This window comes from Lynx canadensis, chromosome B2 (assembly GCF_007474595.2).
Source record: "Lynx canadensis isolate LIC74 chromosome B2, mLynCan4.pri.v2, whole genome shotgun sequence".
NCBI lineage: Eukaryota > Metazoa > Chordata > Mammalia > Carnivora > Felidae > Lynx > Lynx canadensis.
The window spans coordinates 141,808,712-141,825,172 of NC_044307.1; the positions used below are offsets into that span (position 1 = coordinate 141,808,712).

The following is a 16,461-nucleotide window of genomic DNA, read 5'->3' on the forward strand; positions in this document are numbered from 1 at the left end:
TGATTGTTTTGTTAAACATGCCTCCTTTAAACACCCCTACAGACTGTGGTTGTAATATCCAGCGGATGAATTATAATGATTATATTAGAAAGGACATCATTGAGGCTCCTGGGTGGCTCAGTGGCTTAAGCGTCCGACTTCGGCTCAGGTCATGATCTCACAGTTTGTGGGTTCGAGCCCCGCATCGGGCTCTGTGCTGACAGCTCAGAGCCTAGAGCCTGCTTCAGATTCTGTGTCTCCCTCTCTCTGCCCCTTCCCTGCTCATGTTCTGTCTCTCAAAAATGAATAAGTGTTAAAAATTGTTTTTTAAAAAGAAAGGACATCATTGTCAGCATTAGCAAGTTATCCCTTGTTGGCATTGCTCTTATATTTGCTTGCTTTGGTTTTTGTGCCTGGACCATAGGTTCAGCCTGATTGGGTGTGGAATGCAGCAGCTGAACCAAACAGTTTCTTGGAAGTGAATTGTTATCTGCTCTGAAGGATTTGTCCTCTTTCTATTTAAAAAAGAGGATATACTGTAAGAAGTAATATCACATGGTGTTTAACGTTAGTTGAACATTTAGCCACAGATGACCCATGTTAAGGAGGGTCTGTGGTATGTCCCTCATTATAAAGGACATGCCATTGAGAGGCTCACAGTCTAGTGGAGGAAACACATTGAAAAGTTCTTTTGAAAGTTTCCTTAATAACATGTATATCCAGTTTAAAAAATAGTATTACAAGGTTTCTTGTGAAAAACATCAGTTCCCATTCCATCACTCCTTGCCCACGACTTCTAGTCCCTGGAGACTTCCATTTTCAACTCTTAATGGTTTATTCTGGTATTTAAGCCCATATTTCTAAATGACATGATTATGTTGCTATTTTTCCATTTTTCATATTTAGACTGTATCTATTAACTCCACCATGTAAAAGTTAACTCTTTGATACTGCCCTGCCTTATAATTCATTTTCCCTCTCTCGTCTCATTATATCTTAAGTGAAAGTTAAATCAACATTCACTGTTTACGTTAATAGGACTATATAACTGTCTGTATTTGAGACATGAACTGTTAATATATTTTCTTAATATGCAACTTTTGGTTATCCGGGAGTTGATAATTGCCTCATTGTTTTACTTTTAAAAATGTATATGTCAACAATTTTTCTTTATCCTCTGATAGAACTATATAGTTCCTCTCAGTAAGGTGGAACCCAACACTTAATCAATTCTAGTGAATGTTTTTCATGTTTATGGATGGATGCTCATCATCTTTTGAATAGCCTTTCTGGGTTTGGTGAAATGCTTACATTTAAAAGGTCTGCTCCCACAATTCAGAATTCAGAACTCAAATCCTTAGCCTCTCTTGCAGCTAGGAAGCAGTCAGATGACTTAAATTCTTTCATTCAGACTGATCAGAGCAGATTTTGATCTGGAATGAAACATGTTGCTTGTTTCAAATTTCTGTGGTATGGCAGTAGAGTTGAGTCCCTGGTCATAACTGGAATCCCTCTGACTTGTTCTCTATTCTGTACGTCATTACTCTCATGACTTGCTTGCGTACATGTAGTAAAACTTCCTTGAACCATCATTCTTGGAATTACTTTGGTCTCAAACTCAACTTTCTGAATCCATGTCTTCTGTCTTTATGGTTTTTTTTTGTTTTTTGTTTTTTTTGTTTATTTGTTTTCTTGTTGTTTTTTTTTTGTTTTTCTTGGTGGTACACATTCTCCAGTAGCTTTTTAGGAAGGTGCAGGAGAGGTAAGTCTTCCTGGATATCAGAAAGGTGCTATTTCTACCATCACAATTGATTGGTGGTTTTGACTGAGTATAGAATTCTGGATTGAAAATAATTTTCCCTCAAAAGCTATTGTTCTGTCATCCTGTAAGCTTCCAGTATTTCTGTTAAGTCCAGTAAATCATCCTTCATATGTTATCTATTTTTTTCATGCCTGGTGACTTTAGAAACTTTTTATTTTTCTGATTTCTAAAATATATTAAAAAAATTTTTTTAATGTTTTTATTTATTTTGAAGGACAGAGAGAGAGAGAGAGCGTGCGAGCGTGAGCATGAGCGGGGGAGGAGCAGAGAGAGAGGGAGACACAGAATTCGAAGCAGGCTTTAGGCTCTGAGCTGTCTGCACAGAGCCCGATGTGGGGCTCGAACTCATGAACTGTGAGCCGAAGTCAGATGCTTAACCAACTGAGCCACCCAGGCACCCTCTCATTTCTAAAATATTGACAAGTCTTGGAGTTGGTATTTTTCTGTTAATCTTGCTGGACCCATCCAGTGTGAAACTCGATTTTGGAAATTTTTTGGTAATTTCCTTATTTTGATTTCTCTGCTCTTACTATTTGGAAGTCTTAGTAGTTGGATGATAGAAATCCTGGATTAATCCTTTATTTTTTAAACCATTTCCTTTGTCCTGTTTCATGTTTTTTGTTTTAATTGGTAATTTGTTCTAATTGGTAATTCCTGGTAGATAGTCTAAATTTGTTTTCCAGCTGTTCTGGTGAATCTTTTATTTCTGTTTTCTTAGTCTCACTTTCTGTGAACTTGTTTTTTGTTCACTAAATTTTCTTTTTTTATACCATCTTATTCTTATTTCATGGATGCAATAGTTTATTTCACTGAAGATCATTTTAGGATCTTTGGTTTTGAAGACTTGCTTTGTAGTTTCCTTTGAGGCTTAGTCTTCACTCTCTTTCCTGTTGGATGTTCTTGAAATGTTTGGTGATCATTGGCTTTCTGTTCATATGTCACTGTTAGATGCAGAACAACAGAAAGCTAAGAACCGGCAGAAAGCTTTGTGCACTTGAACAGGTGTGTCCACTGGTGGCCCTAGATGATGGGTGGTGGGGATCAAGCCATGTTGTTTGAGGACCTCCATTCAGTGTTCTCTCTCTTGTTATTCCTTGCGCGCCCCCCCCCCCCCCTAATCCAGAGAGGAAATCAGGACATCTGGAGTTGAGTGTGTGTGTGTGTGTGTGTGTGTGTGTGTGTGTGTTATACATACACACTTCCATTTAATCCTTTCTTTTGCACGGACTCCTGTCTATTGCCAACCTCTCCAGATGGTAATCCTCTTGACTTCTGACAGGATTGGGGTGAAGATTAGGAAGGAGGGTGCCCTGAACTACTCATTACAGACATTTCACCCAGCCTGCTGCCACCCTCTGATTCGTGAGTCATTGGGGTTCTGAGTTTTAATTAGCTTGCTTCTTGTCCTCTCACCTAGAACAAATTAAAACTTTAATTATCACTTGTCTATCTGCTTTTCTCCTTCCAAAATTTTTTTGACCTCTTATCTGCTATCATCTTAAGTTTTCCTTGTCCTTGTGGGTTTTTGTTTTAATGGGGTTCTGGGAGGGAGTAGAGATGAACGTATTTAGTCTGACATGTTTACTAGAACTTTCTACAAAGACATTTTTAATCAGTTTTTTTCTTACCAACCTGTTGTCCACTTACGAGGTTCTCACAGCGTGTGCTCCCGGGTAGTATGCTAGGACTTTTCAGTGGCACAAGGCATTTGTACACTAAGAATAAACCTATGAATAAATGAATTGAACAGCTCAACTGGAGTGTCCTCTCCTTGGCTGGGAGCCTGGCCTGAGGAGGCTGTGTGAGGCGGGGGTGGTGGCCTTTGTTTAGATGAGCCGGAAAAGCCTCATGGAACTCAGGAAGTGCTGCTCAGGGGAAAATGATCTCCCCAGCTGTGTTTAGGACAGAGCGAAGGGGAGGTCGGAAGTAGGAAAGCCAGTCAGGCTCTCTTACCATCCAGAGGAGAAATCAGTGCCCCTGTCTGGATAAAAATTCCCTAGTGAAGGGGAACTAAGAGGAGGGTCTAGTGGAAAGAGATAATATGAAGGGGAAAAACATTTGGAGGTGAATTGTACGTGAGAGCAGACATTTAAAAAAAAATTTTTTTTTTAACATTTATTTATTTTTGAGACAGAGAGAGACAGAGCATGAACAGGGGAGGGTCAGAGAGAGAGGGAGACACAGAATCTGAAACAGGCTCCAGGCTCTGAGCTGTCAGCACAGAGCTCGACGCGGGGCTTGAACCCACGGACCGTGAGATCGTGACCTGAGCCGAAGTTGGACGCTTAACCGACTGAGCCACCCAGGCGCCCCTGAGAGCAGACATTTTAATGACACTTAGGTCAAGATGATTCTGGTGTTTTACATTTTAAGGACACACCGAATGTAGTGGATACATTCTGTAATAAAATTATTAAAGCAAGTCTACAAGTAGGTAACATTTTTCTGGTTGCCCTTTGCTTAATTTAGGGGGTAAAAAGGGACAAATTAAGTAAAACACTTTAAGGTTATGTTTAGTCAGAAAAATTTCTGACCGTAGACCTGGGTTTAGAAAAATTGTATGCCCTCCCTGCCCCATTTTCCAAATGTGGAGAGCAGCGCATGCTCCCTGGGAGCCCCCTCAGGATCCGGAAAGTACAAGGGCAAGTCTAACGGCAAGTGCAACGGTAAGTCCAACAGAGAAGCAGTGGCGCCTGAAGCCCCACCTGCCTGCCTCCACCTGTCCTGTCAAATGTCCTGACGATTCCCTTTTCAAAACTGATCATAAGAATCATGACAAAGACTTTGGAGAACCTTCAGTACTCCTAGAAAGTGGAAATGGTGTTCATTTAAGGCAGGAGACTTTACTCTCATGTCTGTGTTACGTGTAATTTTTAACAAGGGGTGAAACTAAAAGTGCCTTCTATTAATATTTCGCTACCCAGAAAATGACATTAAGCGTAGTAGTGCGACCCTCGAGCACTTAAGCGTTCAGCTGCGATCTTGCTGTATTGGAGTGTTAACTGAGGGAATAGCTTCCTGGTATCTGTGTGTGTGGCCCAGTGCCAAGACCAGTGTGAAGCTAAGAGCAACAACAGCAAACTGTTGGAGTAATTATAACAAAAGTCAAGTGTGTAAGTCTTATGTGTCAGGAATAAAAAGTAAGAGTCCAATTTATTTGGCCAGTGTTTTGTGCTCACATTGCTGTTTATGTCGTGATACATATGGTCTTTGAAAGCGATCCTGCGCTCTCGCTATCAAGTATCTGCCCGCTTCTATCAGCGTCCACAAATGTTACCGTTTTTATGTCTCCGTCACCATTAAAACACCGATTGGTAATTAAGATACCTCAGGAAGGGATCTCACGTGTAGTCCACCATCCTGGCCAGAGGTTGTTTTTCTTCCCTGGGCATTCTGGTGCCCTGGTGTTGGCCTCCTCCTCCTCAAGCCCCCTTCAGTTAAAAATACCCGGTGTGTGGTCTTGCCAGCTGGCCAGAGGCCAGGATTTTTATAGCCTCGTCTGGCCTGGGAATGGAGCTTAGCACCAGGGGGAGGTGCAGGAGTGGCCCGGGGTGGGGTGGGGTGGGGGTAGGGTCTTCTCTGGCTTGGGAGGCCCTGCCCCCATCGTGTCTTAGCTCTGTCCTCATAGACAAAATAGAAGAGTAATCTGATGCCAACCGCCTCTCTGATATCTTTGGGTAACGTGTTTGTTAAACCAACTAAGGAGATAACTTGAAATACATTTTCCCGTTATTTTTAAAGCCTGTTGTACCATCTGCTAGGGAGAAACTTCACTGCCTGAGCACATATACTTTAATTAATTGAGCACCAGCTTCCTAGAGAAACATGTTTATTAAATGTCAACAAATTTGGGACATTGAGTCTTCATTTCTGGTCTTCTGTGTCCAGTGGCATTTTTCCTAAATTATGTCCGGAATTTCCTTGGGGTTATGCGTGCTATTTTTTATTCAAATTGTTGCGTAGCTTCTTCTGAAGGTTTCATTTGTTTTTATAGTTCTTCCCGAACAGTACCTAGAAAATAATTTTATCTCCTTTTCTCTCTACTGTCTTTCCTGGATACTATTTCGTACTCTAAAACCGTAGGGTTGGGGAGTCTGGATGGCTCAGTCAGTTAAGTGTCTGACTTCAGCTCGGGTCATGATCTCGAGGTTTGTGGGTTCGAGCCCCACCTCGGGCTGTGTGCTGACAGCGCTGAGCCTGGAGCCTGCTTTGTTTGGATTCTGTGTCTCCCTCTCTCTCTGCCCCTCCCCTACTCATTCATTCTCTCTCTCTCTCTCTCTCTCTCTCTCTCTCTCTCTCTCTCTCTCTCTCTCTCAAAAATAAATAAACTTTGAAAAAAACCCTGTAGGGTTAAAGTAATAAATGTCATTGACACATTGCTTTGTTTTATTATTAAACACTGGTAAGGAATTTGGTGAATTGAGGAATAACGTTATAGAATTTTCATTAAAAATAATTTTCAGGGGCACCTGGGTGGCTCAGTTGGTTGGGCTGTGGACTTCGGTTCAGGTCATGATCTCACGGTCCGTGAGTTTGAGCCCCGTGTCCGGCTCTGGGCTGACAGCTTGGGGCCTGGAGCCTGCTTCAGATTCTGTGTCTCCCTCGCTCTCTCCCCCTCTCCTGATCGCGCGCTCTCTCTCTCTCTCTCTCTCTCTCTCTCTTTCTCTCACTCACTCAAAAATAAACAAACATAAAAAAAATAAAATAAAATAAAAAAAAAACAATTTTCAGGTCATACCCTTCAGTCAGTTATAATGTGTGATCTTGTGCGAAGACTTAAAAATATTAAATAGCAGAATGTTAACTTATAGAAGCTTCTGCATATACGCAGTTCCGAAGAGTCAAAATTTAAACACTGCTTTGTGTGAACTCTTAACTGTCTTTGTATGTTTTTCTGACCTGAGGAGCAGACAGTCACATTAATTTTTTCCTTCCTCTCTTATTACTTGATGGAAGGGGAAAGAGAAGAAAAAGACAAATGTCTGTGTGGGTTAGGGAGGGGAGGTGTTCCGTTTTGTTTTGTTTTGTTAAAGCCTTTAAGGAGCGTGTAGATGGTAAGCCAATTGTAACAGTTCCTGTGGACCCCGAGGAAGGCAGGGAAGCCGTGTCATTGGCCCTGACACTGATGATTGAAGGACAATTGCTGGCTTTCTCTGGCGAATTAAAAATGCACGAGGGCACCTTTTTGACACCGGGTTTGCTGAAACGTCACTGCTGTCCTTTTTGTGACACTCCTGTGGCTGTTTCTGGCCAAAGTGTCACAATTCGAAGTATCCTTGCACGGCTGTCTTTGAGCAGGTGGTGCTGGACCAGTTCTAGCACACAGCTCCTCAACACAGGGCTGCCGATCCCCGGGAGAGAACGTTTTACCTACGTGCATCAAAGATGGTGTGCAAGGAAGGACCTGTGCCAGTCTATGTGCCAGTCTGTACATGCCGCACTGTGCGTAACTACCACCCTCCCACTTCGAAGCCTCACTTTTTCTGAAAATAGAGAAGGTGGGGACACAGTGCTGGGAAATCTTGAGGGTGCTGGAGAAGTTTATGGTTAGATTGGAGACCCTCTGTTGCTGGCCAGTATGAACTTCCGTATTGTTATCGTGGCAGCTCGGGTGATCCCGGACCCTAGCATTCTTACTAAGGACGGAATTCTCAAGAGAAACCGCGTACGTAGTTTTCTCTCGGAGGAACCGTCTCTAACACGTAAGTGGCTTTTGTAAATTCATATTGTGGATTCCTTAGTTTGTAGGCCTGGAAATCCATAGAAACAATCCCGTTTTTAATGTCTTTTATATTCGTAACTTCAAGGGGGTTAGGAGGCTGAACGAGCAGGGACCGCTTCCAAATCTTGTCGCACGTGGTGTTTTTTAATAAATTAGGTGCACACAACTACAAGTGTTTCTGCTGTGTTTCCAGGAAACTGCTGAACGTCACATTTTGGGGGGAAGGAGGGGAATAAGTTCTATTGTCTCTCCACCCCCCCCCCCCATCATAAAGTACTACTTGTCAGAGATTAAACACTTTCTGGAAATGCTTAATGCAGAAATTATAAAAGGCTAAAAATTCTCTGAAATCTCTCTTCAGAGATAGTAAGTCTTTTGTATGTACTTCTAAATAAAGTTTTAAAACGGTATAATGTTACACATATTCTCCTTTAACTTGCTTTCCGCACTTAATGTATCTCAGACGCGTTCTTTTGTGTTTGCGCTGTCCCTATCTAGAGAATGTCGTGCCGTATTCCTTTGTGTGGCTATATCGTCATTTATTTAACCAGATTTCCGACTGAGGGATATTTGGGCTGATGCCAGTATTTTACTGTGACATATGATGTTGCAAAGAGTGCTCTCTTACCGTGAATCCTTGTGAAAGTATTTCTTCAAGATAAATTTCCTAGAAGTGAAAGGGGAGGGTCAGAGGGTCAGGGTTTATTTTCCTGTAACAGGAGGAAGACATTCAAAACCCCAGAACTCAACTTAGCCTGGTTTTCTGCTTTTTAAAAAGTATCCTTTTACTGTATTAGCAAATATAAGACTCTAGGTAAACTGCAGTTTGGAGGGGTAGGGGGAGAATCTTTCAGGATTTGTTTTTGTTTGGCAATGGATGTTTTCGTCATTTGACTTTCTCATTTGGTTTCTAATCTGCAGTTGAAAAGCTTTACCTGAAATAGGTTTTAAAATTTAAAACTTTTGCTTGTATTTTATAATAGCTGATTAATAAATGGAGAAATATGGTCTGTTTAGTGTGAACATTAGTTCCTTCCGTATGGTGATCTGTACTGTACCCTATAATGTTAGGAAACTTCTTTGAGTTTGTTCTTTGCTTTTGAGTTCTTTTTGATGTTGTAGTCCAACAATAGCTAAATTAAAGTCTAGAAAGTGGACAGTGCCCATTGGTCAGTAATCTGGTGAACACTATTCTGTGTAAAGGGCTCCACAAAGTATGACTGAGTTTCTGACCCTAGGTAGTTGGGGATTTGATTGGCATTCTAAGCCCTAAGTGCCTGCAAGTGTGCAAAATCATGTGAGGTAGAGTAGGGTGAACGGAAGAACTGTTAACAATCCCTCACCCTAAACGTAAAGTCTAGTCATTTTTAATAATCACAGAGTAGCTTCTCGTTGTAATTAGTACAGTTCCGCAAATACATATTTAACACCAGAACTTAAAGTATTTTTTTCTTCCTGAAAATTAAAGCTATGCCTAATATTTCAGAATTTCTGCTGAGTAAAAACTGTTCGTTTTTTAAGTTTATGTCTTTGAGAGAGAGAGAGAGAGAGAGAGAGAGAGAGAGGCAGGGAGAGAGAATCCCAAGCAGGCTCCACACTTTTCAGCACAGAGTCCCCTGAACTGTGAGATCATGACCTGAGCCAAGATCAAAAGTCAGATGTTTAACCAACTGAGCCACCCAGGCGCCCCAAGTAGAAAGAATTGCATACTCACTGTTATTCATTTAAGGCACGTGTCTGTCCAGTAACTGGTTCTGCTGTGGTCATTACAACTGTTCTGTGGTTTTTTTGTTTTGTTCCGTTTTATTTTTTGTTTGTTTGGTGTTTTTTTTTTTTTTTGTAAGTGGTCTGGGGCTCAGAGGGCATATTTGAAAGAACGCCACTGACCTGGTTGAAGATGCTAAACTTATCCCTTCTTTAAAGCCACATTGAATTAAAAAATGGAAAAAAGGAAAATCGGCTTAATTTTTTTTTTTTCCTGACAGGAGAAATGATTGGTGTTTTCTGTGAAGTATCCAGATAATGTAACAAGTATAGACATAAAAACCCCTCCATAATCCTTCTACCCAGATATTAAAAACTGGCTAACAGGGTTTTGTATGAATCTCTAGAACTTTGCATACACGTTTAACAAATTTTTATTAACAGCCCAGGGCACTGTTTAGCACACATTCTGTGTGGGTATGTTATTATTACCATGTTGCAATGCATGAGCTCTGGTTCCTTGAGTGTTCCTATTACATACGGAAAGAATCAGATACTTGGCTTCTCTGTGTATACCAGAGCCCCCTCCAGCAGCAGGGACTGTTCCTCGGTCTTCAGAAGCCTGGCATGGGGACCCAGAACTTCTGACTTTGAAGAGGAAACATACACCCTCTTTGTTCTCCAAACACCATCCGACCATTAAGGGTTCGGCTCGTTCCTTGTTATTTTGCAGCTTCTGTTTTCTGGTTTGCTTTTGACGTTCCCATATTTAATTGTATACTTAAGAAGTAAAAATAAAGAGTGTATTTTTTAAAGAAGAGTGTTCTTTGGAAAGGATTTTTTTTCTCTCTTTGCGACAGTGGATTAGACTTCTGAAGGCTGTGGGTCTAGGTTATTGCAGGGTTTGCTTTCTGTAAGCTGGAACTGTCCAACTGTTATGCTATTTCCGACCTGGCCTGTCTTTCCCTTTCAGGCTCCAGAGATAATTTATAGCTGTAGGGTGTCAGGAGTGGGTTTGAATTGGACCTGTACAATGTAACATGGAATTTTGCAAAGATTGTTAGTTGAAATTACTACTTCATTCGCATGACTAAGTGCAGTAAACTTCTTACCCAGTTAATTTATTTGAATATTTATCGATTGAGTCCTTCATGTAGAATACTGAAATAATGAAAAAGCCCAGCACATGTTCAGAGCTGATTTGTCTTTTCAGAAAATCTGAGGCTTAAATGTAGTTAGCTAAATGACTTTAGCCAGATTGGCAGGAAATGCTTCTTCTCTAGGTATTACAGAGACGTTGTTACCTTGAATTGTTGCATTTAAGTTGGGTTAGTCTAGAAAAGAGACACTTCCAGTTGTGTAAATACTTGCTATTTACATATTTTCTTCCAAATTGGAGGAAGTTCTGTTTCTACTCTTTATCTCAGCATTAGCATGGGGGGACTTTGAGTGAGAATGTTTCCTTTGTTCAGTTTGCAGTAGCCTTCATAAATTTAGTTTGTTTCTTCTTTTTTTAATGTTGATTTATATTTGAGAGAGAGAGAGAGAGAGAGAGCGCAAGCGAGTGAGCATGCAAGTGGTGGAGTGGCAGAGAGAGAGGGAGACCCAGAATCCGAAGCAGGATCCAGGCTCCGAGCTGTCGGCACAGAGCCCGACGCGGGGCTCAAACCCACGAACCGCGAGATCATGAGCTGTGCCAAAGTCAGATGCTTAACCAACTGAGCCACCCAGGCACCTCACATTTAGTTTGTTTCTGTGTTTAAGTCTCTCTTCACTTAAAAAACTTAGGAGCCAGTGATTGGACTTCATTGATACAATGTTTTATTATAATTAGACCCCTAAGCCTATGGTTCTTTTCTAGCTAGAAGGATGTCATTTTTTCTTCTGAACCAAACATTGTACCATTAGCAGTTGTTTTTCCAAAACTGACCACAAGGAAACATGTCAAGACTAAATCAGAATTACGCAGAAGGTTAAACTGTGATTTAATTATAACAATTGACTCTCTGGCTCTATTAATAGCTAATGACTTATATTTTCCTCTGCCTGTGAGCCATGCTTTACTGTGTTTTAGAGCTTTCAGATATAATCATTAGTGTTCCCAGAGACAAGACTTTCCTGGAGACTAGATTCTCGCTTTTCATTTATAGTTTAGTTTTTATACTCCCTGTTTCCTCCTCCCCCACATAATTGGGGAACAGAGGAAGAGAGGGTTACCAAACAGATTTAGGCTTGAAACTGAAACGTTCCTTATGCCTCTCTGAGCTTGCTGTAAGATGCAGGAGGATCTTGTTACAATGCCGATAGGAGGGGTAATGCCTAGAAACGTTTAATGTTACTTTGAGGGATGTGCTGTATGCATCATTTGCACATAGGCAGTCTGTTTGACTGATGGAGTAAGCAGGACCATGGCATAGGGTGGTACTTTATAATCTTCTAGAGCTCGAGGACTGGATTAGAGATTAGAACTTCAGAATTCCAGGTTTAGATCCTAACACATTGGAATTATAGCCCTTCAATCAGCCTGTATCCTAATGTGTTGTGAGACTAGATCAAAGTCTATATGAGAGTGATTTGAAATACTTTGATATATTCTTTAAGACGGTCTTGACGCTTTTTTCAGAGTCCCAACATCGTCCTAAGATGACTTTTCTTTCCACTCAGGGCATGATAATGAGTCCTAATGGTGGATCCCAAAGTTGGTCATTTTGGGGCCTGCTGTTCCTTTCCAAGGAGGCCTTGGTTTTACCTTCAGGTCACCCTGTGGGTTGGGATAGGGTGCAGCTGGAGCCTGTTGGAAACCTGCTGCTTTCTTCTTCCACGGAGGCATTTTGTGGTAGGACAAAGGTCTGGTTTCTTTCGACTTGCTGGGACAGTTGCTCTTGTCTTATCTTGTGTCACCCTCATGACACAGGCACTTCTTGTTTGCTTTTGAGCTCTCAAGCTCAGTCTTGACCTGAGAGATGGTTCCTCCTTCTGTGAGATGAGTTTGATATTTATTATTGCCTGCCTCCATAGGTTTTTTGAGGGTTAAATGAGGTGATAGTTGTAAAGAATTTACCAGTAGAACTCACTGGAAACCACCCCCCCCCACACACATTTGTGTGTGTGTGTGTGTGTGTGTGTGTGTGTGAAAATGTTATTATGATTGTTTTCACAAAACATACGGTTCTTCAGCGAGTTGTGAATTATGGCATTAGCAGTTTACTTTGTGAACCAGAGCTAGTTAGCTAACTAGTACCCCCTTTCCCAGTTTTCTTTTCTTTTCTTTTTTCTTTTCTTTTCTTTTCTTTTTTTCTTTTTTTCTTTTCTTTTCTCTCTTTTTCTCTCTCTTTCTTGTTTTTTTCTTTCTTTTTCCTACTTTCCCTTTTTCTTTTCTTTTCTTTCTTTTTTCTTTTCTTTTTCTTTGCTTTCTCTCTTTCTCTCCCCTTTCTTTTCTTTTCTTCGTTAACAATTGAACACAATTGCCATGATGAGCTAGAATGAACTTGAAATGGCTATTTTCTTTGGGCTTGAGTGAGTGTTAATTTTTATTTGTGGATTTTCTGTGGAAATCCTTACCACCCATACCTGAGGCAGTTTAGAGACACTTTGGGGGGGGGGGGGGGGGCGGTGGGAGGCAGGGGTTAGGGATGATGGGAGTAGCAGACCCTGCTGAAGTTTTGAGTGGTTCATTTTTTCAGGCTTATTAAGTAGCCTCTTCAGACCCAAGGCAGACGGTGTGGGTAGATCTCAGAATTGACAGAATTGTTTCAGGACTGAGGAAATCTAGACTGTTCTATTCCCTGTGCTTTGGATCTTACTGATGTAAATGATTGAGAACTCAACTCCCCTCTCCACCCTCCAAATGATCCCGTTAACGTAGAATTGGTTAAGACTCTGGAAGTCAACTAACACGATGTCATCTAGTTGTTGTGTTTGAGTGTGTTGGACGCAGATGAAACAGTGAAAGATTTGGGAAGGTTTTATGATATTGAGAGTTCATTTCTTTTGCGAAAATGTTACAGCACATTAACTGCCATAATTACCACAAATAATTAAAACAAAAACAGGATCATCAGAATAAATTAGCAAAATGTGTTGGTGGTAACATTGGCTTTTGTTTCTTTCATACTACACACTTTTTTTATGTTGTGCCATTTGACAAGGCTTTATTGATAAACTACTAGCTCAGGGCTGTTGGGAGTGGGATAGGTGCTTCTCCTATGGAATGGAACATGTGTGAAAGGTAAAATCCAAGCTATGATAACGTTTTCAGGGTCAGCTCACTTTAACATGGAGGGATAAATGAACATGGGTCAGGGTGATTAAAGAATAATATCTAGTTTTGGAAAAATAATACCTAAATTATTATTCAGAATTAGCAGTAAGCTTTCAGGAAGTGTGGATGGCACTTTAAAAAGTTAATAAGCAAATTGCTCTTTCATTTTCTTTTTTTTTTTTTTTTTCAACGTTTATTTATTTTTGGGACAGAGAGAGACAGAGCATGAACGGGGGAGGGGCAGAGAGAGGGGACACAGAATCGGAAACAGGCTCCAGGCTCTGAGCCATCAGCCCAGAGCCCGACGCGGGGCTCGAACTCCCGGACCGCGAGATCGTGACCTGGCTGAAGTCGGACGCTTAACCGACTGCGCCACCCAGGCGCCCCATGCTCTTTCATTTTCAAAAGCTGGGAATTTAAGCCTGAATTGACATTGCGAGTGAACTTTGGCTACAAAAATATTGCTATATACAAGTGCATACAGGTTTCCATTCTGTAGAATACAAGCTGTTTCATTTGTGGAACACGTATGTTAAAATAGAAGCGTGTGATTACGGTAAACAGTACACAGACCTGTTTCTTTTGTGTGTTTCACGTGTTGTCCTGGTTTAACTGGTATTTATTTCACCAATGAGTAGTCGCTTGGTTAAACTGTATGGTTATTTTTTTTTAGTTCTCTGTTTTGACAAAATATCACCTATTGTAGGCAGTGTTTCTGATAAAAGTTGTAAAATAGTCATTTTATAATTCCTGTTAAGGTGAAATGTTAATAATCAAGTCAAGCACTAAGTTAGCTATATGAGTATTGGTTAAAACCATGAAACCTTAAGTTCATCAAAAGAGTCTATCCTTTCAAATGGAGCCCTAAATCTGATATGTGAGTGTGCATGAGTGTATTTATCTGTTTGAAATCCGACAGTTGGAAATGGGAATATAATCCATTGATTTATATCTGAGCAGTTGGCTTTGGATATAGGAACCAGCTGGCTACTCTCTCTTGGATCCTTAGAGATGCTGTGATATTTTTATAAACAAGACAATTTGTGAAAATAATATGAAAATAAAGACTACAATGGTTTTCTTACCAGATTTATAGGGAAAAAATTTGGTTATATAATCTGTGTTCATGTATTGTGATTGTAACTGTGGCCATGTAGACTGATTATAGATAGTGAGTAAGATAGTGGGTCTGGGGTCTTTCTGGAGCTTAGTCTCTTTGCTGGCTTATTATGAGGATTAATCGTGTTCATATGTATTGACCTCCTAGAACAGTGCCCGGCACAGAGCAAACACTCAGCTTATGTTGCTTATTGTTAACCTAAATGAATTTATTGCAGATTCCACATGGAAAGATGTGTGTATGCTTACACAAGTACATTCAGCTATGTGAATGTGTAGAACACATCATATATGTGTATATGATGATCATATGATCTACACTTTTCAGGACGCACTAAATGACGGTATAAACACAACACCCCACTGTGTGCCACGTGCCTGTTTTAGTATTTTGCATATATTAACTCATTCAACCTCACAGCGGTTCCTTGAGGTATATACTGCTATCTCATTATATACAGATGATGAAACTAAGGCACAGAGAGATTAAGTAACATTGCCCAGTACTCGCAGTGAATAAGGTGGAATTGAATTCAATTAGTGCTGCTTCAGACTCTTGGCCACTTTGTCAAGCCATCTCCCCAGCATTACACGTTGGGTCCTGTTCTTAAGACGATGCTCCTGGTTGGCTTTCTTATAGCCATATATATAGCCCATTTATTGCATTGTAGGTGTGTGTATATGTGTATATTCTCATGATGTCAAGCAAATGATGTCAGCTTTTAAAATGCTTAGATCTAGGGACCCCTATTGCTTAAAAAAAACTCATTGGTTTGCTTCATAAAATGTGTCAGTCATATTTTGTTGAAACTGTAGCATAAAATGTAAGGGGAAGAAACTTGGGGGGGGGCATTAGAAAAAATGATTGATGCAGTTATCTAAACTGAATAGCCAAGAGATAGAAATTTGGGGTCTCTAACTTCTAATTTACTCCAAAGTTGTAATGGCCCAGAAAAGCCAATGGTTGAATCTGTGGGAGTCCTGCGGAGGGCCACTGTGATAGAAGGAAACTTCTGTTTCCTGCCCTGGGCTTGCTTGAAGTATGAGAACAACTAGAAGGTCGCCTTAGTAAGATTAGTGCCATTTGCTAAGGGCTTTTACATCTGTAATCTCACTTGAATCTCGTCACAGGCCTGCTGCATAGTGCCGGGGGTATTCCCGTTTTCCAGATGAGGAGGTTGAGGTATAGGTTAAGTAACATTCCCAAGGTTATACAGTTCCGAAGTGTCAAAAGCTGAACCTGGGTTTTCTGACCACAAACCCAGCTGCTCTCTTTCCATCCCCCACGATTTCGGGAGTGTTTAGAACCCTAGTCTCCTCCCCATGTAGAGGCAGTATGTAACTCCTGGGAAGCTTAAATGCCAGGCATAAGCCACTTGAAATTAAAGGACAGGTGGCCCAGTGGGTAGAAGCAGAGGCCCTGGTGTGGCCTTGGCCTGGGTCCAAACTTCTGGTGTGGGGGTTCCGCCAGGCCCTCCTGCTCACGAGCGTTGTTACTTGTTTGCCTCCCTAGGCTGTCGTGCGAAGGAGGGCTTTTTTTCCTGAACTTTCTCTTTGAACTGGAAATTCAAGGTGGAGCTAGAGTTGGGAGAGGGGCCCTAACAAAGGTGCTGGTCACCTGTCCTGGAACTGCTTTCATTTTCTTTCTTAGTGTGGTTTGAAGAGAAGAAGAGGCAGAGAGCTTTCTGTCCCTTAACCAGTACAGGAGTCAGTCTTGCATTTGTAATGAAAATGAATAAAAAATGTGTAATTTATTTCTTTTCTGTTATCCTTTAAACTTTTGGCCTTAAACCTGATGTGCCATCATGCTGGAGAGCAGTACTGGTATTGATGCCAATGGCATTGTCACCCATT

General features: G+C 41.0%; 1 protein-coding gene across 8 annotated transcripts in view; it reads left to right on the forward strand.

Annotated features, from left to right (window-relative positions):
- The window catches only part of ARID1B (AT-rich interaction domain 1B), a 433,036-nt gene that overhangs the window by 70,100 nt on the left and 346,475 nt on the right, over window positions 1-16,461 (forward strand). The window lies entirely within an intron of this gene.